The following is a 25,559-nucleotide window of genomic DNA, read 5'->3' on the forward strand; positions in this document are numbered from 1 at the left end:
ATATCCCTGTTCCTGGATAGGGAGAAGCAAAATAATCAAAATGGCTATACTTTCAAAAATGACACACAATTTAATTTAATGCAACCCCAATCAATGTACTAACATCATTTCTTGCAGAGCTAGAGAAAATAATCTTAAAATTTCTATGGAATCAGAAGTGACTCAGAATAGCAAAAGCATTCATGAGTAACAAAAACAAAGCAGGTAACAACACAATCCCACACTTGAAGTTATACTATAAAGCTATAGTGACTAAAACAGCATGGAGCTAGCACAAAAAAGTGCATGAGGGTCAATGGAGCAGAATAGAAGTACCAAAAACAACCACAGGCACATACAGTTATTTGACCTTTGTCAAAGAATCCAAAACCATACCTGGTAGGAAAGGTAGCTTTATTAAAAAATGTTACTGGGAAATCTAGACCCATATATCTCCAAAACCATAGGAAAGGTAGCTTTATTAAAAAATGTTACTGGGAAATCTAGACCCATATATCTCAACCTACAGAATGGGAAAAAATTTGTCAACTATTCCATGGATAGAGAGCTAACATCAAGGATATGTAAATAACTAAAAACAACTAGACACCTCAGAATAAGAGATCCAATCAAAATGGGCAACTGAAATGAATAGACAGTTCTCAGAAGAAGTACAAATAATTGAAATGTTCATTATCACTGGTCATCACAGAAATACAAATTACAACTACATTGAGATACCATCTTATTCCAGGAAGAATGGCAATCATTGAAAAAGCTAATAATATCAAATTCTGGTGAGGATCTGGGAAAAAAAATAGTTAACTACATTGTTGGCAGGAATGTAAACTAGTACAATGACTATGGAAATCAGAGTAGAAATTCCTCCAAAAACTAAAAATATAAACTCCATTTGACCCAGCTATATTCCTTCTAGTTATCATCTCACAAAAGTTAAAATCACCATATTACAGGGATACATGCATACCCATATTTATAGCCACAAAATTTATAATAGCTAAGTCTTGAGAACAATATATATGTCCACCAACAGATAAAAAGAGGAAAATATGACATTTATACACAATGAAGTACTACCCTATCATAAAGAGAGATAAACTTGAAGCATTTATACATAAATAGATGTAATTTGAGAACATAATGTTAAGTGAAATAAATTAGACACACAGCCATTCTTTCTGGAGTGAGATGGAATCTCAGTGTAGTTTTAATTAGCATTCCTTGAATACATGTGCTATATTATTAGTGTCTCTCAGATCATTCAAAAGGAAAGTTCATGCTAATATCTAGTGGAGAATTTTTATGCCCATATCTTGTACTCTGAGTAACTACTTTGAAGATGACAATGTGAAATATATTAACTACTGTTATTCTCGTATTATTTTGTTATGAAATCCTGTTTCATCTTTCTTCAATAAAATAAAATAAATGTTTGCTAATTACCCATCTACAACATAGACATAACTTTTTGAAAATTTTATTGAAATATAAACATGCATAAAGAAAAAGGCACAAATCATAAATGAGTTGCCAAAAACTGAATAAATCAAAGTAAATAATTTGCAAATCAAAGTGAACATTAATCACACCCTGAAACCCCCTAAGACCCCTACCAGGATATACTCTCCCAAGTATGACCACTATTCTGACTTTGCTACTGAAGGTTAGAGCTGCATGTATTTGAACTTCATATATGAGGTTTGATCAAAACATACAAAGAATGTTCACATATTTTACAGTTTAACACAGTGAAAGACCAATTGCTATTACCACCCTCCATATACTCCCTTCACTTTGATTGCACTTAACCTATTATTCTTGTCACTTTCTGAAGCAGTTCTAGAAACTCTGGTTCATGAGTCTTCAGTCATACTGTCATGGAATGAGTTAGGAAATATTTCTTCTGCTTCTGTTTTCTAAAAGAAATTATGGAAAATGTATATATAATTTCTTCCTTGAATGTTTCTCAGAATTTTCTGTAAATACAGCTGAGTCTGATAATTTCTGTTGGAGGATTATTAATTACTGATTCAATTCATTTGGTTGATGTAGACTTATTCATAGTGTCTATTTCTGTGTGCACTTTGGCATATTATTTCAAAGAAAAGGTCTATATTGAAAAAGTTATCAAGTTTGAAGTCCTAGAGTCATTTATAGCTTCCTTTACTATCTTTTCAGAGTCCATCAGATCTGTAGTGCTGTAGTGATAGTTCCTCTTTTTTTCTGATATTAGAAATTTAAGCCCCCAACTCCCTCTCCTTCTCCCTCTCCCTCTTCCTCTCCTTCTGTGTCTCCATTTCTTAATTACCCTGGCTAAAGCCTTAACTATTTATTGATTATTTCAAAGAAGGAGCTTCTGGTTTCATTAATTTTCTCTACTGACTAAACTGCTCTCAAATTCATGGTTTTCTGTAGTAATTTTTATTTTTCTTCTGTTCCACATAGACTTGTGTGCTCTTCTTATCTGTTTTTCTACAGTGGAAACCAAGATAATGGACTTTATGTCTTCTTTTCTGATAAGTGTATTCCATGCTAAGAAGTTCCCTCCATCACTACTTTCACTGAATCCTACAAGTTTTGAGAAGCATTTTCATTGTCATAGTTCAAAATACTTCTAAATCTCTATTGAAATTTTTTCTTCAACCATGTGTTATTTCACAGTGTATTATTAATTGTGTTAGGGATTTTGCAGTTATCTTTCTTGTTACTGAGTTCTAGTTTAATTCCACTGCTGTCTGAAAGTGTACATTGTATAATTTGTGTTCCTGTAAATGCATTGGGGTACACTTTGTGGCCCAGGATGTGATCTACCTTGGTAAATATTCTACATGACCTTGAGAAGAATGTGTATTCTGCTGCTGTTGAATGAAAGACAGAACAGATGTCAATTATTTCGAGATATTTGATAATGTTACTTAATTATGTTACATCATTATAAATTTTCTGGCTGCTGTCGCTGTGTATTTTGGATAGAGAGGTGCTAAGACTTCAAATATTATATGTAATTTATATACTTCATTTTGTATTGCTCTAGTTTTATCTCACGTCAGTTGACATTGTCATTAGGTGCTCTTGTATTAAGGATTGTTATATTTTCTAGGAGAATCAACTATTTTATCATAATGTAATGTGATTCTTAGTCCCCAATATCTTTCTTTGCTGTGATGTCTTTTCTTTTGAAACTAAAATAACTTTTCTTTTTTGTTTTCTCTTACCTCACTTTGATTGAGGTTAGCACGGTGTACTTTTTCCTCCATCAATTTACTTTTAACCTATGTGACTTTGTATTTAATGTGAGTTTCTTGTAGACAGTGTGTAGTTGGGTCTCATTTCTTACCTACTCCGATAATTTCTGTCTTTCATTTTTTAAAATTAGAACATGAATATTCAAGATTATTATTTACATAGTTAAAATTAATCTATATCATAATTGTTACTACGTTTTGTTTTCTTTCTGATTTGTTTCTATTTTACTTTCTTGTTTTCTACATTCTGAGGTATTAAATATTTTTTGTAATTGCATTTTCTCTCCTTCTGCAGTATATCACTTATAATATTTTTTTCTTAGTAATTGCTCCAGAGTTTGCAAGGTACATTTACAACTAATTCAAGCTCACTTTCAAATAACACTGTGATACCTCAGAGATATGAATGAACTTTTAGTAACAAAATATTTCTAATTTCTCACTCTCATCTCTTACATTATTATTTCCATTCACTCATTTCACTTTTATATAAGCATGCATAATTGAAAGCTCTTCTGCTACTAATCTTCTTAATAAACTCTTATCTGTTAGGTCAATTAAGTACAAGAAGAAGACATTTTTTCCTTTACTTTCCCATAATCCTTGTTTAATGTTCGCCTTTCCATCTGAATATTTTTTACTTCCCAATACTTATCATCCATTTGATCTGACTGAAGTATAAAACAAGAAATCAAGAAGAGTAATATTTCTTCCATGCAAAAAATTCTATAATTTTTGGAGGTACTCTTTCCTAATGGAGATAGAGCATAACTTCTCTCTCCTTAGCATGTACTGGGCATAGTAGCATCCCTCCTGAGAGATGAAAATGTAATGTCACCATACAAAACCTGACCAACACTACCTAGGCCGAGTGATAAGGTTAATAAAGTCTCATTGAAAATGTGAACTCTTGATACAATATACTATCACATGATGTATGATATAATATGATGAGAATTTCATGCTGCCTCTGTAATCTACTTTACCCAAAACTATAACCCCAGTTTAACCAGAGGCGAAATATCTGATAAATCCTAGTTAAGGGACACTCTACAAAGTACCTGACAAATTTCAAAACTGTCAGAGCCATCAAATTTATATGAAAACTATCTCAGACAAGAAGAACATAAAGAAATGCGGTGCCTAAACATAGTGTGGTAGCCTAGATGAGATCCTATCACCAAAAGGAAGATAAATGGTATTGGGTATAAACTAAGGAAATTTGAAGACTTTAATCAAAATACTATGTCACTATTTTGTTCAGATTAGAGTAAGTGTACCATACTGTGTGGTATGACACTAACATTAGGTGAAACTAATACAAGACATATGGAAAATATAGGTACTCTTTTCAAATTTTTGTACATCTAGACTAATATAAAATTGTTTGATGTAAAAATCACTTATTCTAGTATACAAGTACAGTAAATTGAATATTTCAGTTCCAAAAATGTAGATATAATTACGTATAATGAATGAGACTCAAATAAGATGTTTAAAGGTTCAGTGGAATACATGAAAAAATTATATCCCGGCTAAAAGAAGGGGAGCTCTAAAATGTGTTTAGGCAGATGTTAGGACGAGTCAGAATTTACAATTTAGAAAGATGTGGTCTTTGTCCGTTTAACGCTACTAAAGAAACTACTCAGTCTCCTGTAGGTCTTTGATTTTCTTACTGTACTCAAAAGTAAACGTGGTCTTCCATTATGCATCCCACTGACCTGATGCAGGCATTGTTGAGTTCAAGTAGGTGAGTGTCTTATGTGGTAATTTTGTTCAGGACCAAGTTAAGTTTGGGGGAAGGTGAACGCTAGGGAACCGAATAAAGGTAATTTGAATACTCCAAGTGTAAAATAATTTACACATCACAAAACATTGAAAGAGTGAGAAGATGGAAGGAAGAGTAGAGATTCCACACCTTGTGTTTAGTGATTTATTTTATGTCAGGTCTAAATAAATGTACATTCACTCACTGCATGGACATTTATTAAGCATCTATTGTATACCTTTCATCATGCTGTGTTTGTAACATAAAACACTGAATAAGACAGTTGCTGGTCTTATTATCATGAAGCTGACCTTCTACTGGGCAAAATATGCTGAACAGTTGTAGAAACATTGTTCAATAACAATTATGAAACATAAATTTTAAAATGTTATTTCAGTGAGAAAATCATCTCCAAGGGTTAGAAGGCTTTGCTGAAAAATGCAAGAAGTGGGAAGAAGAAAAACATGTTAACATAAACAGCTGATGAATTTTATATAGGACAATTTAAATTTGTAGAAACTTTGGTGTCAACACCCTTGGAATAAGAATGATTGCATTTCCTTCAGAATTTGTAGTCAGGTGAGAAATATAAAAATCATCCCATTGACAGGTTACCAATATCAGCCGTAGATCACAGATATCATGAATTTTTTGCATCTGACACCAATACCATAAAAAAAATTAAAAATCTTAAAAGAATAGAAATATTACAGAGGTTAAATATTTGGAAGGCAAGCTGTATGGACCATATCATTATAATTGTTTTTTTCATTCTAGATTTAATTTTTATTTATTTTTTATTATAAAGAGAATAAAAATAATAAAATAAGAACAACATAGACAAAAACCAAGCAAAAGCAATAAAAATGATACAGAGTTTCAAAACAAAATGATAGGGATTAACAGTGGTTGTTATATTACATATTGTTATCTTCAATGAAGTTGATCAGATTACCAGATGTAAGAATTCAAGATTGATCAAACCATTAGAAAGAATTTAAAAACATATAAAAACATTAGAAATGATACAGAGCTTCACCAAACAAGATGGTAGGAATTCATCAATGATTGTTATATTCTATATTGTCCTCAAATTAGTTGTTCAGATCACCAGACAGGGTGCAAAATAGGCAAAAAATTTAAGCATTAACTCTTCCTTTCAATAAACCACCAGACATCAACAGTACAATTATCCTAGTTATCTATATCTATCTATATGTATATCTATATCTATGGTTTGTTTTGGTTTTGTTTCCTGGGAAAGCAAATGTGGATTTTTTGTTTGTTTTAAGGACGTATAATATATAAATAACCTTACCATTCTAGAATTAGATAAGCTTTCCCTTTATACATGTAAAATTTTAAGGTTTATGTATCAGTTAAAATGAACTTAGTTTTATCATTTTATTATTAGTACCTATTCACTTTGCAACACATTGGGTTTCATTGCATATAACGTGTTTTGATCACATCCAGCTAAACAGTCCCTTCTGGTGTTTGAACACATGGATACCTGCTTCATCGCCCTGCCTTCCAGCAATGCCTTGTTCCTTTTTTCTACTTTCTCAGGCTCCTGTTCCTACTATGGGTCCTGGTTTAAAAGCCACAATTCCAGAGAATATGTTATTAGAAAATGATAGAACAGGAAATAGAAAAAAAGTTCTTAGTGTGGAGAGAAATTTTTTTTTTCTGTAATACTCTCTCCAGCATTAGCATCAGCCCTAAAATGGAGAAAATAAGCTGTTGTACAGAACTGTTGAGGATTACATGAAATAGCATGTGAAGGGTTATAAGCAGAATAAGCACTTAAATTTTAGCGATTATAGTAACTATTAATAGTATCACCAGTTTTACACAATCATTAGTTTCATTTATGAACTTACCAACCTATCTGCAAAAACTTGATTCCTAATTTCTTCTAGTCACTTGCTTTCCTACATCTTCTCCTCTAGAGTCTCTCCATTACTTTCTCACTTTCATGTAAATTTGTCTTTTTCCAGAATTATTTGTACACCTCTATATTTTTATTTCAGCTGTCTCAAAAGAAAACACAGAGGTGAGGAAATGACACTTATTTCTACCTACAAAATGAAATTAGACTTTATAAGACAAACCTCTTTGGGGTAAACTCTTTTGTGCTGTGCATTAGGAGCTCTTGCAGACTGTGGTGTTCATAGAAAATAGATGGGGCCCAATAACCTTGTCATAGGCAAAGTCCACATTCATAGGTCACTTGCTGAAGCTATGTTTTGCATAGGATCCACGGGAGGCTGCCAAATTGAATCTATCTTCCTGCATTACTGGAGATCTTTAGGGGGAGGTGCTCCATGCCATTCTGCAGCTGGAAGATTCAGCAGGAAGCTGGAAGGTTGAGGCTGTTTTCTAGGCCTGGAGTACCTCATTATTCCTGAAGCAGCTGTTACATACAAGAGACATGGAGTGAGTCAGCACGGCAGACGCATGAAGTAGCATCTGGGATGTGGGCCACCCAGTTGCCTTGGCTGGGTGGGTGGGAGTTCATATGGTTCCTAGGGGTGTGTTAAGCTGAAAAGCATCTGCTTGTAGTAATTACCTGAGAACCATATGACTAATCTTCACATCTAACATACGGTGTTGGAGACATTACTTCTAATGAGTGATAAATAGCAAGTACTTAATATTTTGGAGAAAAGGTGATGCAGTTTCAGTTTGGCCTTGTTCCCAGCCTGTATAACCGTGAGTGCCTTTTGAAACAGCATCGACATAGATTTACAACTGACTTCTGTAGATTTACTGAAAGAAAGTTAATGATTACTGATTTGATCAATCTTGTATGTCTCTATTTGTTTTCCTGAGAAACCACTTTGAAGATATCAATAGGTCATACAACAACCACTGTTAATTTCCTACCACTTTGTCTGTAACTCTGTATTGTTTGCATTGTTCTTATGCTATTTTGTAAATGGATGTCTGTTAATATGTTCTCCTTCTTTTATTTTTAAAATAAATTAAAAAAAAACCAGCATCAACTTTAACATTCTGTGGACAGCTAGACCCTATCACATTGATATTTCTTATAGGTCTTATTGTCTAAGTATATTATCAGTGAAGGGCCAGGATTCTTAATCTATTCTTCCATTAAGGAAGATTAGATATTTGAAAGCAATAGGAAATAGTCATGAAGGGATGGTTTGGATACAATATTTAAGGAGGAATTGTGCAGTGAGAGTAAAGAACATTGATGTTTACAAAACCTGTTATAGACCCTTATACATAATGTTTCTTGAACAGAAGTTTGTTTCCTTTCCCTTGTTTACCATTCTACTTTGAGTTTTCATCACCAAAAAACTTAATTTCATTTCATCTCAATTCTCCAGTTGTTCTCTCTCCAGTAATTAAAATCTTTCACTCTTTCTTTCCCCTCCTTCCCTTCTCTAAATCCATCCCCAACCAATATTCAAGGCATTGACAGAAATATTACCAGGGAAAGAGTTAACCAATTAAAATCAAAGATGGTGAATCAGTATAGCAGATACTACAGAGTAAGAGATGAGAATTTCTGCCCCAGCCCCATGCCTCACTTTTGGGAACTTGAGAAAAGGAAGGAAATATCACTTCTGTGGGTTAGTGTTTGATTTTTTACAACTTCATGTTCCTCTCATTCTTTGCTAGCCCTACCACCTGCTGGAAGCTGACCTGACAGAGTTAAGGTGAGCCTGACAGGAAGTGCTGAATGGATGTCGACAGAAAAGTTCCATGGTAGAACATGCTGCGCTCACAGCCAGCGCTTTCCCACACACCTGTCCAATTAAGAATCTTGGCCCATCCTAAATAAATTACATTGCAGCTTTTACTCTGAAGTGAAAGGAGATGCTGTGTGTTCCTGCTTCAGCCAGACTCCTCTTGGGAGCCTAGCAAATGCACCTGGCCCAGTGTCCGGGGGACAGCAGAGTGGGGCTCATCTGCTCTTTCCGGGTGTGCAGCAAGTTTCACGGCAACAGTACTGGCAAGCTTCCTGCAGGAAGCCAAATGCTCATGTCCTCCCAGCTTTTGTGCACTGGGAACCTGTCTTCAATTATCTTTTCTCTACTCATCTTCATGATGTTTAGTTTTTCTGTTAAGTGGTCAAGAGCCCACCATACAACCAGCTGGTTCAAGTTTGAGGCTTTGTTTTTTTTGTTGCCTTCCTTAAATGAGCACATTTAGGAACGCCAAAATGCAAAAACCCTAATATGAGTGGAGTCTAATGCTTTCTGGTTTGTGATCACCTTTATAATCATACCTCAGGCTTTATTATTTCTTCGTCCTACATTCCTAAATACACAACACACACAAACACACACACACACACACACACACACACACACACAATGCTACTGTTTTTTATCCACTGCTGGGAATTTTCCACAGACCCTTAGGAATTAAGCAAGGACCCAGCTTGAATCCAAGATGTATTTATAACCAGGATCCTGATGCTGGCTCCTGGACTTACCAAACTAGAATTAATCAGAAGTGAATAAATATCAGAAGGGAACTAGATATTCTTAGCAAAATATATGTTACCTAGATAACCGGCTCATGGTTTAATTTCCATAAACTTAAAACAAACAGCTACAGGTAAGATGCTCTGAGAGTTAATTAACTCAACTGCATGTGAGAATTGAGTAGGAAAGATTCTAAGCTTTGGTACCAATTTAACTGAATAAAGCACAAAAGGAAAAATTCATTTCCACTCATCAAGGGGCTTCAGCTTTGAGGTGCCTAAAACCTCTGCGCATGACCATTCTCCCTCAGTGTCTAGCAGACATGAGTTTGGAAGCAAAAAGACAGCTGAAAACGTGAGGGCAAGGGATGTGGTTAGGGCAGGGGTGATGCTGGGACCACGTGGTAGGAGCATTCTTGGTGAAAACCTTCACTCCAACACAGCAAGGAGGATGACGAGACACTCTCAGAAAGCCATCACAGTGGCAGAGTCCCCAGCACAGTGACGATGAGAACGACAGATGTCGCATGGAACTTGTGAGGCAGACTGAGATTAGCAGATGTGTTTGTAGGTGTTCTTCAACAGCATGCCAGCTCAAGTCATGAAACAGCCCATTGTACCTGGTTATTTATTGGAAGACAATTATGTCCTAAAGAAATAGATTTAGCCATGGGGTAGCATTTCAAGGGAAATGTAATAAACAGCAAAAAGTTACATAGCCATTAAGTGAAAATGCTATGGGGGATATCACAGCCTTGTGTCTCTTCAGGGTCATGGAATCCTACTATTGTTTTTGTGTGATTATTTTAACCCTTTATCATATTACTATGAGGATCTGTGTAGTTTGTGTTCTCTTACAACCACGCTTTGTGTGTAACTGCCTTAGTGTGAATCCCAGTTGTGCTTGCTCCTAACTGAGATTTTGCATGCATTTGTAACTGTGCGTCTCTGTTTCTGTGGTGTGATGCTACAGCATGGGGTTTTAGTAAAAATAAACTTTTTTACTTAAATATTAGTAACAGCAAAGAGAGTCATGATTCTAAATCAATAGATGGAAAAGCGAAGTAAGACAGAAGCTGAGTAACATGGAAACTTTTGTCCACAAATATGTCATGTATATACATTTAATGGTGACTGTCATTTAAGAGTAAAGAGTAAGTTCAAAATAAATCAGAAATTTATCTGATCCACTGGTGAGTTTAATCAGTAAGGTACTCAGAGAATAAAATAGATCTCTAGGAGGTCAGTTAGAGTTGCTAATATTGTCTAAAATATTTCCAAAAATGTTTTATAGAAAAAAAAGAGAAAATTGTGGAAAGGTAGTTAGTACTAATGAATTGTTGAGCAATCAAGCAAAATTCTAGAAAGTATTTTCCACTAACTGAAAACCTTCATATTTACCACTTCCATCACTTACACAAATTTAGGAGTGGCAATACTGTATTTCATCACAGTGTTCTTTGAAAGTTAGTCATGCAGCGAAACATTATCAAGCAGATTCAATTTTTCTGCAGGTCGTTTTATTTACTTATACTTTTATAGTACTTTTACTGAACTTCTACCATGTACCTCCCCTTGTATAAGAAAAAGGGGACAAAAAGTTAACCCCAAAAGTGAATGGCCAGCCTCCAGGAAATCGGAGATGTTAGCAGACAAATATGGCACCGCCGGACAAAGGCCTTGATGGAAGAATACAGGGACAAGTGATGCAAGCTGAGAGTGGGGCAGGAATGAAAGAAAAAGAAAGGATTCAAAACAGTAGTGGCGAACCTATGCACATATGCTGCAGCCAGCTGATTGTTGTGACTGAAAGCTCTAAAAGGTTTGCCATCAGAGATCTAGAAGACAAAAGTTCTGATTTGAGGTTTTCAGATTAGTCAGAGTTGGCAAAGCCAGGGAGAGTAAACAAGACAAAATAAGACACCACACAGGAAAACCAAGTGAATTCAAAGAGATAAGAGTGAGCAGGGACACTTTGGGAAAGTCCCTTCACCACTGTGTGATGGGAGAGTGGATGCCAGGAGGAATAGTGAGACATGAGCCTAGAAGACTGTGCAACGTGAAGACACAGGTCACAAGGAACCTAGTATGTCAGCCTAAGTAGTTTGTACTTCTCACTTGGTGGAGCCAAGAGAGAAAACCGAAAATGATGATGAAGAGCAGAGGTTTTGAATGCTTGGCTGTGATTGGTTTTTGACTAAGGTGATGTAGACGTTTGGGGAAAGCAGAGTGGATCCAGACTGTCTGGGTTAAAACCAAGCCCTGTGCTAGTAGGTAGATGATCTTGAGGAAGTTATCTTAATATTTTATGGCTCAGTTTCCTTATCTGTGTCATTCTCCTGTGGCAGAGAGTTGCTTAGGTGAGGTTTGAATCTGTACATGCATGGTTCTTAGAACAAGGCATGATGCATTTGATGGATGTGAGTTATTGGTATACCACCATTATCCCTGGAACCCATGGGGCAACATTGTGCAAACTGTGAACTTCAGCAAAAGCTGTGGGGAAGATCAACTCTGCCCTTGAAATATGAAAAAACAACAAAACCAGAAGCAGTAACACCACCACCAAGGAAACATTCATTGAGCATTTGTTAACTCTAAGAAAAGTAACCAATTGATGGAGGAACTTTGACTGTTTAGGCTTGCTACATGAATGTTTGCAAAAACAGAACCAATTGGCTATTTTAGACTTCTGTATATACCTTTATTTAAAGCTGTTTATTTTGTTCTGCTTTGTTTTTTCCTTCCATTATTCTTCCTCCTAGAATGGTATGAGTCTGAACATACATGGTTCTTAGAACAGACAAAAACACATATATGAACAGAGATTTACAGTGCTAGTGATAGAAAAATAGTCTGTGTAATGGTATTTACTGATATGTAACTATTTTAAAATTAAGCAGTACATGTTGGAGATCTTTCAATAAAAATTATATAGAAATGTGTCATATTTTAAAAAACTATAAACTTTCCCATCATATGGACATATGTTCATTAACTACACACATATTGATGGGGATTTGGGTTGTTTCTAAGAGTTTATTTTATGTAAATAATGTGATTTATATTCTAGTATATACATTGTTTCATGTAAGAGGTGTAATACTTATAGGTGGTGCTTTAGTCAGGATTATGTAAATTTTTATGAGATTATAAAATTGTAATATTGTCCTTCCAATGAACATTTGAAACTACTCTGTTTCAAAAATTCCAAGAAATAAAACAAAATGAATGTCAATTATTGAATTAACATTTCTTAATTGTAACATCCACTAAATGCAAGAAAAAGTGCAATTCTACTCTGTATATACATTTTATATATTTTTGATCCTCTTGTGCATAAAATACAAACATACAAGTGGCAATTTATAAAACTTACAATTCAGTTTTATTATTTCAAATAAGTATAGATCTTATATTTCTATTTTTGCTTTTATTAGATCAGTTTCTCTATCAGTGATTCCTTCGGTGCTGAGCTCTTCTCCATGAAGTTCAGCATCAGCTCTCAACACAACTTTTAAAACTTGATTATGCTGATCCAAGGCTTACTGCCTTTTAATGGTTCTCAGAGCATCCTAAAACTTATTGGGAAAAAATAATAACTCCATCGACATGGTGCTCTGTGTACTCAAGGAAAGTCCTCAGACTAAGGCAGAGAGAATTGTGTCATTGGCCCTGGGCAACTCAGACCCTTTCTGCTTTGAAAGGATTGTTGTTCATTCCTAGGGGAAAATCCACAAGCATGACTTGGAAGAGCAAAATGTAGGAACTTTGAAAGCATTCATGATTAAACTTGACTCTGCTGCATATTTATAATATCATAGAACTTTCCTTGTACTTCTGTAAACTGATGAAAATAATATAGTGTATAACTCATTTGTAAATAGAGTTAACTATTGCAAACATGTGTTCTCTTATAATTGCCTTTTTTCTTTTCTTCTCTTCTGGACACAAGACAGATGGTATAAGTCTCAGACACTGTCTTTAAGATAGCAAAGCCCAGGTGAGGGTTTCCTACATGGCACTGTGGGTACCAAATTCCACCTACTGCCTGCTTTAGAGTGGCCCATAATTGCAAACCAGGAACTTCTTTTTTCAGTTTTCTTTATTAAATATTAGTTCATTTTACATACATATGGGTCAGAAGTATAGCACAGAGGCACAAGCACCTGCCTGGTAAGGACAAGGTCCTAAGTTAGATTTCTGCAACCAACAAAGTTAAAGCATTTTACATACATATGTACGATTTTGAATTTTATGAATACATAGCAGGTATAAGAAATCAACTTCTGGTAAGCAGAGTGAAAATTTCAGTGGAATTTGAAGTTTGAATAGATGGGATTGTAAACTTAAAACTCAGATATCATCTTCAAGATGTGACTTAAATTCCCTAGTGAATACAATTCTTTAATTTTTTTTCTCATTCCAAAGGTACATGTGTAGTGTATGACTACCTGTGACAAAGGGGTTTCACATGGGTGGGAGTGCCACTATGGCTATCAGTTTCACTCAGGAAAGAAAAAGCTCTATTTCTACTGATCAAATTGTTTAATCAGGACCTTCTACTTCTCATTAGGGAAGCATCTATCCAATTAAATCCAAAAGGAACTATATGAAGGTGCCTGCCTGAGACCACATTGTCAGAGTCTATGAATTAATATTGAATGAAGAATTGCAAAGGATATATGGCTACTCATTGGGGAATGAGACATTCTCATGAATGATTTCTCTCCATAGAAAAACATCATTAACAACTGGATACACCTGAATGCAAACAGCATGTAATTAAAATTTAACATGATTGTGAATAATACCAATAGTCTTCTATATAATTATTTACAATGTCTAACATCATACATTTTGGGATGTTTGAAAAAGTCAAAAGAAAATTAATGTTTCATGACATGAGATAGTTATAGGAATTTCAAATTTCACCATCCATAAACAAATTACCCAAATAATCCTTACATTTCCTTACATTTTGTCTACAGCAGGCTTTGTACTCTAACAATATGATGGGGCTGTAGCAATATAGCCATATAGTACACTCATGTACATATGTGTGCATTTCCATATTTAATGCTAATATAGGATATGTAAACTGACTAAAATATTTTACAGACACATCCCATCTTTGAATAAATGCATTGCTAAAGTAGAACCACTGATAGATTCCTAAAGCTGCTTCTTTAAATCCTCTCACATACAGCTCTTGTGTTGGGAGATTTCTGTTTGGCTGATCATGACTATATGGCTAACAGAATCTTGCTTGATTGTGTAAATCTCTTATACTGGTATTATTGGATCATTTAACATATCAGGGAGTCAAAAACTCATACAGCTTCCCAAGTGGGTTGAAAGAACTCATCCCTGAGCAATAGATGTCTGCTTACTTATCAAATGCCTGTGTAAGTGGTAGAATTTGAACTTCTACTTTATTACAAATTGATAGAGATTGTAGGTGCTCACTCACCTCAGACTACTAGTATTACCACGAAGAAGTAGAGCTATATATAACCAGACTGACAGAGTAATTCATAAAATCCACCTGAATCTCATGTGTTTCATACTTAACCAGTAAACCATAAATAATTATTGAATATTTGCAAATCAATTTAAGAAGAATTCTCAATGGTGCTATCTTTTTTGCTGAAAAAAAGAGAAAACTGTAAAGTGCCATTAAACTACATTTATTTTGTCTTTCTGGATCCTAACTACACAAAGTATTAGGAAATATGTGGGTAGGAATCCAGTGAAAGGTCTTTCATAGGAAGAATCCTAAATGAAAGCGGGGCATGAAAGCAGTGAAAGACCAGACCTGTGGGTGTTATTTTCATGCAGAAAAAGAAAATTAGCTGACTTGTTAGACCAGTCTCCCAGTTTTCTTACTCTCCTTTCCTATTTCCTTCCCCTGGGTTTGCACATGAATAATTGTTCTGTTGCTCTCCAAATGTGGAAGAAATTCTCTTGGCTAGCTGAAATGGATATCATGTGGAAATTAGTTTGATCAACCCTAAAATTAGGCTTTTTGTGTTTATTCCTTCATTTAACCAACAGACATTTGTTTATTGTCCATGCAAGGCTGGGAAATTTGCTGGAAAAGAAAAATAATATCCCCAAACTCTACATTTTTGTAAGGCTACATTCCTTAAAAAGATGTCTCACAATCCACTACCTCTAATTTGTCTTTATATAACCCAAACTTCTCCAGGTCCCCGCCACCCTGTGAAAAGGAACATTAACAGAAATAATTCAGACTCTACTGGTTCATTGCTCCCATCTGTATAGTCAAATACAAGATTCTTTCTACAGAATAATCATTTCTGGAAATACCCAAAAGTGTTTGATACGTAATGCTTAGGAGAACCAGCATTTATTTGATTACATCATTTTCAACTGCCTCTAATATCCATGAAATCACTAAAAAGTAGCAAATCCTTCTCCCACTAATCTTAGTGCTCTCAGTCTTGAGTTTTCTAGATGTCATGTCCTAATGGCCCTTCTCACATGAATCTAAGTGCTTTTGTATCCCTTTCTGTCCTTCCATCATTATTACTTGGAACCATGCTCGCTGCCCTTACAAACAGGGACATTAGCTTGTCCATCTCACTCTGTCATTCTATCATACATCATCTAAGGATACTTTGATGCCTACACCCTGCATCTCAAGAGCTTCCAAAGAAAGTAACCCTACGAGCAAAGTTTGCAGTGCCTTTCTCCATGACTGCTGAGACATTCATTTTTATACTGGGGAAAAGGATGAGGATATCGTATTCCAATCTGTCTTCTCCACACCTTATATCCTCCAGTCATGTCTTTCTTGAGTGGGACCAGCTGTACATTTCTAGCTGATTCTTTTCCATCTTGCATATAAGGTGCACAAGCGGAGCCATATATACTTACTTCATGGTAAACCTTAAAGGTAAACTCTATAAGCACATTTACACTGGATCAGAGGCAACATGATGAAATAACACATACTTGGTCACCCAGTTATCAAGTACCAGTGCAGGCATTTGAATCTCTGTTACTTTTCAGTGAGTTCTTTTGGGACTTCTGACCCCAATTCTTTACATTCTTAATTTTTAGTTTTCTTAGTACATGTTTACAGACCACAGTGATTATATTCACCATGAGGAATTGGTACATGTACATAGTATTTCTTAATTCTTTTTGTGTTTCCTCCTCTTCTCTTCCCCAACCCCCCCCAACTTTTGGCCCTCTTCCCATTAAGTGAAATAAATCAAGCATAAATCCTAAATATGCTTTCATGATTTCTCTTATGTGAGACACCAATTACATAAACAAAATATAAAGAAAAATAAAAGATAGATAATAAACATGGAGATAGATCTTTTCACCGCAATTACTCAAGTATTTGCTTGGAAAAAAAAAGACTTCATTGTCTGGCTTCTCACCCCTTAGCATTTATTTTAAAAAGAGGAAAATAAACACTTTTTGCTTCTCCCTGCACCTTCAGTAAGGGGTTTCTACAGGCTTCCTAATGCTGAGTATAATTCAAAAATGAAAAGAAAGTAAATCCTGCTTGGTCATGAGCTAAAGACACATCCCTTGTATTAGTCCTCTTTCCCCTTATAGACTACCATTGTAGAAGCACATAATTGAGAAGGAATATTTTGCCCCTGATCTGCCATATGAGGCTTAAAGTAGAACAAAAGCTGTTAGCACTCGAAAGGATTTACGTGAGTTCAGAAAGATTAGTTGCCAGGATTTTGCAATAATGGGTATTAGTTGCTTGGGTTCTTGTTAGGATATCCTGAAGTACTGAAATATTCAAAGCCATTCTTCCCTTGTGTTGTAACTGTAAATACTGCCTTATATCTTCAAACACCAAAGATTCTCTGCAAAATAAAAAAAGCTGTGTGTGTGTGGTTGTACCTATACACACGCCTGCTCAAATAAGCACATGCGCGCACCCACACACACATACACACACACATCAGGTCAAGAGGGAAAAAAGTAGACTATAGTACATAATAACGAAGGACAGGTTTTTGTCTTAGTTTAGCTAAAGCAAAGGAAATACTGCCACCAAAACTACAAAGTACAAGTTGGCAGGCAAACCTATCTTTGTTTTCTTTTCTTTTCTTTAAAGTTACAGTATGAAAGGATTGTTAAGTCTCTGTGGCAAAAAACCACTTTAGAAACCTGATACAGTGTAAGAATCTGCTTCCAGAATAATGTTACTTAAATGAATACAGTGAAATACATAGGAATGTAAAGGAAACTATATTAAAACATAATCATCAAGTTTAACTAAGTCATGTAGTTTGCATGTGCTTCTTTATTAATACATTAAATAACAAAATCAGAGAATGATAAAGTAGAAGTGTGACAATATCCATGGCTAAATCCTGGTTGCCTTCAATCATAATAGAAAGTAAGGTAAAATTTCACCTAGAATTGATTGTCAATAGAAATACATTTTCTCTACCCAAATTTGTGAATCCCCTCGGTGGTACCTTTAGATCATTTAAGGAGTTCGTGGATTCTCAGTGTAGCCCCCTTGCAATAGAGTGACAATAGGCAGACTATAGATTGAAGATGACAGCCAAGTCTAAGTATTTCTAAGCTTTTCTGCTAGGAGAAATTAAATGCAGTTATGTGTTCAGCAGGTGTCCTACTTCTCTCTTTTAGGTACTGCTTTTCTTTGTCTGCTGCTACCCAGCTGCTTCCCCATCAGAATCCTGGTCACATCATCATTCTGTATGTCTCCTTAGTCCCTAGGTTTGAGAACCTCTCCCTTTCTCTCTCTCTCTGACATGATCAGCATCTTGAAATAAATCCCCAATTATGATCAAGTTCCTATTTAGGGGCTTTTACAAGTGCAGGAAATGCCCTTGAGCCGCTCCTTTCTGACCTAGCATGAGGACTTGGTGATCATCTTTACAGAGGGCCTCTGGGAGGACAAAATGCTATGCATAAAGTGGTGGAGGAGAGTTTCAGACAATGCAGGGAAACTGCACCAGACCCTGGACATGGAAACAGGGAGATCAGTTCTTGCCTCACATGCTCAATACTGAATGGAACTGCAGAGAAAAACAAGCTATCATGAGTGGTCTTCAGCCAAACCTATGTGCAGTTTCACAGTTCAATAATGACCCAGTAGACCAGAAAGAATGTGGATCTGAATCCTAGATCTGGAGTGTTACAGAAGAACTGCCAAGATGTACAGGGAATGCCATGAGCATGAGAGCCTGCATTTCACTGTCATCCTGAAACCCTGTTTGAAAGAATTTACTATGAGAAAGATTATAGCATTGTTTGACTTTACTATTCCTATTAATAAAGTTACCAGGCTTGGCAAAGTAGTGTTAACATGAAGATTTGTGACTTATAGAGATACAAAAGCTGATCTCAAATGTTATAGTTTTATCATTTCATAGGGCATTGCATGGTTTCTTTTCTAATCTTAATCTAACAATCCCTCTATTTTCTTTTCTCTTTTCTTGTTTTTGTGCTAATTAGTGAAATCAGAGCTTCATGCACTGTAGGTGTGTTCTGTACCAATAAACTGGATGTCATTTTCACTCTTATTTTTAAATGCATATAAATACATAAGTCCTCAATTTTATCTCCTTACTAGCTTCCATATCAGTTAATGGACTGATTAGAATATTTGACATATTGTAATTTTTATTAGTACATGTTTGCAGTACATAAGAATCACATACATCATGGAGTTGATATGACATGACATATGTAATCATTTTAATTCCCTTTTCCTATCCTTCCTCCCCAATCCTCCACCACTTGGATGCCTTGTCCTGTATGTTTTGTAAACGTTTGTGGTACATAGTGATCACGTCTCTCACAGGGACTTGGGTTATGTACACAACACCTCACAATTTCCTTTAATTTCTCACATCTCTCATTTTCTTTCCCCTTCCTCCACTTCTTGGTTCCCTTCCTATATGCTGAAGAACTGAGGTAGTAAGGTACTATTTCCAATTGTCTATCCTTTTTTGTTCTTTATTTTTATTTTGGGTCTCTCATATAGAAGAAACCTTGTGCTATTTGAGTTTGTATGTTGGATTTATTTCACTTAACATTATGTTGCCAAGGTGTACCTTTTTTCTTACAAATGACTCAAGTTTATATTTGTTTATGGCAAAGTAGTACTCCATTCTATATAAACACCCGCATTTTCTGTATTCATTCTACTATTGATAAACAAGTAAGCTACTTAAAAGATTTAGCTCTTTTGAATTGTGCTACTATAAATATGCCTGCATCACTATGGTATAATGGTTTTAACTCTTTCAAAAAGATACCTAGTAAGGGAATAGCTTGGGGAGGGTGGGGAAATGGAATTTCTGGTTTTATTTTTTTGATGAATCTCCATACTGATTTCTATAATGGTTTTGTTAGTTTTAATTCCCATCAATAGTATATAAAGGTTCCTTTTTTTCCCCTACAGCCTTGCAAGCTTTTTTATTATTTTATATCTTGATGATAGCCATTCTTTCTACAGTGAGATAGAATCTCAGTGTTTTAATTTGCATTCTTCAAATGGCCAGTAACGTTGAATGTTTTTAGTGTACATATTGGCCATTTATACTTCTTTTGAGAAATATCTATCCACTTCAATTGTCCATTTTTTGGTTGGATTTCTTATTTGGGAAAGTGTTTAATTTTTAGACTTTGATATATATTCTAGATATTAGTCCTTTGTCTGAGGAATAGCTGGTAAGAATTTTTTCCCATGGTGTAGATCATGTTTTCACTCTGCTGGTTGTTTCCTTTGCTGTGCAGAAATTTTTAATTTGATAGGATTCCAGTTGAAGATACTTGGTAATTTTTTTTGTGCAATGGGTGTTCTGGTCAGTAGATACTTACCTACTCCTACATCTAAATAATTTGACCTATTTTATCTTTCAACAGATTAAATATTTCTGTCTAATATTTGGATTTTTGATCCACTTTCATTTTAGTTTAGTAGATTGGTGAGAGATATGTGTAAAGGTTCAATCTTTTATATGTGGATTACCGGTTTTCCCAGCATTATTAATAGAGAAGCTATCTTTGCTGCAATGAAAGTTTTTGACTACTTTGCCAGAGCTCAGGAAACTGAGTCTGCATGGTATTGTTTTGTTTTGTTTTGTTTTTGCCTGTACCAGGCTGTTTTTATGAAGGTCATTTTGTAAAATAACTTGAAGTCTGGGGTTGTGATATCTTCTGCATTACTCTTGTTGCTCAAGATCACTGTTGCCCTTGTAGGTTTCTTCATGTTCCCTCTGAATTTGAGGATTGTTTTCACTGGTTCTGTGAAGAATGTTCTTGGTAGTTTCATTGGGGTTGTGTTAAATCTGTACATAATCTTTGGAAGTATGGCTGCTTTGACAATATTGGTCTCAGTATTGTGGAACAAGGTATGTCTTTCCATTTTCTGATGTCCTCTTTGAGCTCCTTTTTCAGAGTGTTATAATTTTCATTGTAAAATCCTTTCACCTTCTTGGCTAGGTTAATTCCGAAGTATTTCATTTTTCCTGATGATATCAAGAAATGTATTGTTTCCCTAATGTCTCTCTCAATGAGTTTATTATGGGTGTACAAAAATGCTATGCATTTTAGTGTGTTGATTTTGTATCTTGATACTTTACTGAATTTATTAATTCTAGGAATCTTTGATGGAATTTTTTGAATATTCTACATAGAGTATCATTAATTTATATAATATTTTGATTTATTTTTCCAATGAAATGAAGTTTCATGATACGGAACTCTCTACTTGTAGAATCATGTTAATACTCAAAAAGTTTCAGATATTGGAGTATTTTGAGTTTTGGATGAGGAATGCCCAAACTACAGTAGGTGTTGCTATATTTTAGGGTTTTATAATGTTTCTAATCTTATTTTCTGGTATAAAGTTTCTGAAATGAGACTGTTCAGTGTCACTTGTTACATATGCAATGAACTTCTTTTTTTTTTTTTTTTTTTTTTTTTTTTTTGGTTTTTCTCCGGTACCGGGAACCGAACTCACGACCTTGCGCTTGCCAGGCAGGCGCTTTTTGCCGCTGAGCTAAATCCCCAGCCCCTGCAATGAACTTCTGAAGTCCTAAACCCAGAATCTCATCTTGGGCCTAAACTGCACAATTCCCACTAGTCATCGGTCCCCTACTTGAAGCTCCTACTTTGCCCCCACTTGGCCTGAAACTTTCTACCTTTCTTTTAATTTCTGTCACCTGCAGCTTCTTCAGGGAACTCGGCCTTGCCCATGATCTATTATAACACTGCACAGAGGCTTTCGGTTACCCTTCTGTAGTTTTCTTACCTTAGCTTTCCTCTTTCACGGCCATCCTGCTTCCAATGAAAGATGAGCTGTAATAACACCAACAGGTTAAGTTTCACTCTCTGATCACTTTACCTGTTACCTGAAGGTAAGAGAATGTGGACAGGGCTATAGAGTGAACAACTGTGTAAGAGATTGTTATTTGCTTTTGTTTGATGAGAAAACAGGTGTAGCAGAAAAGGCCTTAGTTTCTTTTCACTTGGAAGAATGGATAAAAACAGCAGGATTATTTTCATCTGCACTTATCTCTGACTCCTTTCCCCTTGTAAAATGTTAAATTCTCTGCTAACCCCTAAGAGAAACTATGAGTCCTGCTTGCATTCCCACAACTTCTACTGAGACGTTCTCACTTCCTCTGTTCTAAGTGAAAAGTCCTTCTTTGGACATTGCCCATAACACTCATTCAGCTTTTAGATACAGTGTTGCTTACCCATGTTCCTTTTTCTCCGTATGTCCACTCCAGCTCATCGAGGCTTTAAAAGTGTCCTTAGAATGAAACTTCTTTGGAGGCAAACTAACCTCACTTTGAGTCATGGTTTTTTTCATCATTAGTATCTGTCCTGGAGGGAACTGACCAATTTCAAATTCCTTATTCATCTGGTAGAACAGTGTCACTTGATGGTACCTGTTATGAAAGAGGGTTGTGCAGGTTAACTCAGCCATGAACCACATGGTACTTTGTATACCTAGCAAATTGATATCTGCAACGGTTGATTGACTGTGTCAATTTGAGCAGTTTAGAAGCTTGACTAAATTGGCTCAGGAATTCTGCCGCCTAAGGTGTACAGGCCCCACCGTAAGGTGGATTGTCATCTGGATGACATAAAGGGGAAATGAGGAAGGATGAACTTGCTTCTGTTCTTTAGAGAAGATCCAGTCTTCACCTTCTTCTTGGACATCATCTCCTAGCTTCTTACACAGATTTTTCAGCTTCGTCCTTAGATCCTTCAGCCTTCCAATGTAGGCTCTTTAGCCTTCCGTCACAGACCCATTGACCTTCTGATATGCACTTGCATGGGACACTGAAGTGCACTCTAGACCGTGTACTGAAACCTTCGGTCTCCAGTGTGCAGCGTCCTCTGCACCCTTCCTCATCCAACTTTGCAGCTGACCATTGTAAGCCAGTCCTGTAATTTCTTATACGTTTGTATATCTTGTGTTATATCTGTTTCTGTTGTAAAACACTGACTGATATAGTATCTTTAACTGCTAGTTATTGATATGTATGTGTGCATAAATGTATGTGTATATTTTTATGATTATTTGTTATCATTTATTAAGTTGATCCACAGAGAATGAGACGATAGCATGAACTGCTTAAACAACACAGATTTATGAGTGACAAGAATACAGTGCCTGTATTTGCAAGTTTTATAAGACTGGATACTTATTTAGGTGAGCCACAGAGATTATTCCTGTACTAGGCAGAAAGCACTGTCTGAGATAATAGCTACTGCATTGTAAATACACTACAGAGACCTGGGTAATCACTTTTCTGGTGGCTTTATAAAGTATGAAGAAGATACTCTATTGCTATTGTGGGTTTTTGCTTTATTTTGTTTTTGTTTCCCAGTATCCACAATTTTTAAGCATTTGCTGAGAGAGAGAGAGAGAGAGAGAGAGAGAGAGAGAGAGAGAGAGAGAGAGAGAGAGAAAGAGAAAGATGCTTGCTGCTCTGAAGGTTTTGATTTCCAAAAATGTTTACCACTTCAGTTCTGCCAGAGACAAAACCCTTTTTCAATTTCTCCAGTCTCTAATTATTCATGAAAAATATCAAACTGAGAAACAAAGGCTTTTCTTTAGGAAAAAAAAAAGAGTGAATGATATTTTTCAACTACAGCAACATCAAACAAGCCTTCACATAGAATGGTGACAACTTCAAGAGAAAGGGCTATGATTCCAGCATTTTGCTAAGGAAAACCTTCTTTTCCTTGTGTGCTTTTGTGTTCATAATTTAAAAGTCAGCAATTTCTAAGCCAAATTGTTTTTTGCTTACAAAATCTGCCTGCAGGTATGTGAATGTCAAGAACTGTTCCGAATCCTAGGACCAAAGCATGACATGAATGAATCAATATACAAATTTTAATGGGAGTCAAAAATAAAGTTACAAATGGAGATGATAATCAGTGAATCCCCTCTTTAAAACTGGTGTTTCAGTCATCCCATTCAAGGAAAAACAGGAAATTATAATTTTGCAAAAATGTGTTATCTTAGGAAAAATGACAATGTGCTTACTATTTATTGTTATTATCATGTGCCTCAGCAACAATATAGTATATTTTAAGACATATCAAAGCATGTTTTTTTCTGATAAGTTTTAAGAAAGTTTTGGTGTTGAAGAAGCATTTGAAATATTTTTACTCCTAGGTTTTTCATGATGACATTGTTTAATGTACTCAACTAATTAGATACATATTAGTACTTAACAGTAGGTTTAGTTGAGATTTCGGCTCCAGAACAATAGTGTCACACATACTAAGCATTAGTGTCAGTATTCTGAGGGTTTGGGGTATAAGAGATGTGGTGCCTCCCTACCCAAGGGGCTTGAGGTTTACTTGGAAGGGTAAGTTCACAGTGAGTGGACTAAAATTTAAACAACAGAGTAAAAGAATATTATGAAAAATGTGTCACAAGGTACAGTGTGCTCATATCTAAATCAGCCACCTGGACAGACTCTGGCTCTGTGGTAAGATGAAGGGTTGGACCATTCCAGAAGGAAGTAGAAACTAAGGCAGCAGTGTCCTGTATTCCCATTTTCTTTATTAAAGTTAGAGAATGAACTTGGTTGTGTAGGTCTGGAAGAAACATTTGTCCTTCTCACAAAATATGTTCATGGTATGAAAATACACTTTATATTTAATGTTTATCTAAAAACAACTCTTACACTGCCGGGGATATAGCTCAGTGGCACAAGCGCCTGCCTGGCAAGTGCAAGGTCCTGAGTTCGATTCCCGGTACAAAAAAACACAAAAGCACTATTTGCAGATGACTTGATACGTTATATGGAAGGCCCCAAGAACTCCACAACCCTGAATGGATGAAATGGCTGCCTTTATAAAAATTAACACGGATTCAAAAAGGCAAAACAGGGTTTATACAATCTCAAAGTATTAACTTCGGAAAGTCTCTAAAATATAATTAATTCCACACTTCCCTTTTAAAGCCCCTCCGGCTGAAATAATGAGGCTCAGATTGAGACTGGAACTGACTCGGCCCGAATCCGAGGGACACACAGCTCATTAGTGGGAGATGGAGCCAGATCTGGCCAGGTGTGCTGCCGCCAAATTGAGTTCACTTTTTATTATAGCACATCATTGTCTCCCTTTGATTTTGCAAAGCAGTATTTAAAAATAAAAATGTATCATGTTCAAAACCTAAAAGGGAATTATCGGTTTGTCCAGACTGGAGTCTGTAACTCAGAGAAGTTAGAATGTTTCCTGTCAGCAGCAACAGTTACTAGTTTTCAAGAATATATTTCCCTAGAGTTCCTCAAAGCTTAATCCTTCTGTTCTTAACTAGAATAAAAAGTGAAGCTCGCAAAGAAAATAAGTAATTTTTCAATTGCTAAGAAAAAGAACCAGTGGGTTCAGAATCTGGGAGCTTGAATGAGGAACCTGTTCCTTCCTTTACTATTAAACCCCCAAACCTCGGTTTCCTCATCTATAAGTTGGGTGTATGAACAGTACCTACTTCAATAGACAAATGGATTGGTGCATGTGATAGTCCTTTCTATGCAAAAGTGGTTTCTGCAGAGGTGCATTAACATCTTTA

This window comes from Chinchilla lanigera, unplaced genomic scaffold (genome assembly GCF_000276665.1).
Source record: "Chinchilla lanigera isolate Chin_1 unplaced genomic scaffold, ChiLan1.0 scaffold00011, whole genome shotgun sequence".
Taxonomy (NCBI): Eukaryota; Metazoa; Chordata; class Mammalia; order Rodentia; family Chinchillidae; genus Chinchilla; species Chinchilla lanigera.